Source organism: Anopheles coustani, chromosome 3, assembly GCF_943734705.1.
Source record: "Anopheles coustani chromosome 3, idAnoCousDA_361_x.2, whole genome shotgun sequence".
Classification (NCBI taxonomy): Eukaryota; Metazoa; Arthropoda; class Insecta; order Diptera; family Culicidae; genus Anopheles; species Anopheles coustani.
Genome location: NC_071288.1, coordinates 66,068,623 through 66,069,685, shown reverse-complemented (window position 1 = coordinate 66,069,685; position 1,063 = coordinate 66,068,623). Strand labels below are relative to the sequence as shown.

The following is a 1,063-nucleotide window of genomic DNA, read 5'->3' as shown; positions in this document are numbered from 1 at the left end:
TTTAAATTGAGATCCGTTTTAAGTGCATGTACGCTACATTGTATTTACCGTTGGCGTTAAAGGGCCACTTCATTGATGGTTTACGGTGGATACAATTTTCAAAAGGTACTAAAAAATTTGACTACAATTCACACTATGTCTACTGATAAAAGACGAGGTTGACCAATATTTACTAATAGAAAACTCGTATATTTACATTTATCAGTCGAAAGAAAAAAAATTTCATAAAAAAAAGTTATTTCCCATACCGGGAATCGAACCCGGGCCTTCCGGGTGAGAGCCGGATATCCTAACCACTAGACAATATGGGATGTTGTCAACTAACCCGGTTTTAATGATCCCCGTTAACTGAGATGAGATGGTGCAAAATAAAATACATCAAAATGCTGATAGTTATTTTTAACATGTTATGTTTTTTTCATTGCTGAATCATCTGCTAACCTACACTGCGACGACCAATGGCGAAGAGGTGTGTCGGTAAACATTTTTTTTTTTGTATTGGATTTCGCTTATCTTATCAGAAAACTTCTGTCTCGAAAACAAAAATGATTTATGAGAGCTTCCAAGTTTAAAACAAGTCTAACTTTATTTCTACTCAAGCTAAAAATAGATTGAGTCGCGCTCCGGTAACCACAAGCATCCATAGCGAACAAATCTGTGCGTTTCACAGTGCAGCAACTTTCAACTGGGAGCGTGGCGTCTCCTGTAACGCGGCTACCCGTGGGTTGGATTGCGGACTGATTTGAGGGCGGGAGTTCTGTGCGCTGGACCTGGGCCATGTTGACGGGACGTCCGCACTAAGCTGGCCGTCAATATGGGTGTCATGGAGGAGTCCGAGACATTCAGGTTGGCCAAGGAGAGACAAACCGAGCGAGGGGTGAAAACCAGCAGCTAAGAGTCTCCGCGGCAAGCAGTAGTGGGATCGCGCCCCGGAGTGGACCACCAGCGTCAGCCCGACCAACACAGTCACACCGTAATCTTTTTGGCATCGAATTATTGTTTTTACTACTTATTTTGATCATATAATTTGTGAGCTTTATTAATTGGCAAAATGGAGATGTTT

General features: G+C 42.1%; 1 non-coding gene across 1 annotated transcript; it reads right to left on the bottom strand.

The window, feature by feature from the left end:
- Positions 1-239: 239 nt before the first annotated feature.
- On the bottom strand, positions 240-311 carry Trnae-cuc (transfer RNA glutamic acid (anticodon CUC)). Its single transcript has one exon. It is a non-coding gene; the product is annotated as a tRNA-Glu (tRNA).
- Between the last annotated feature and the right edge of the window lie 752 nt (positions 312-1,063).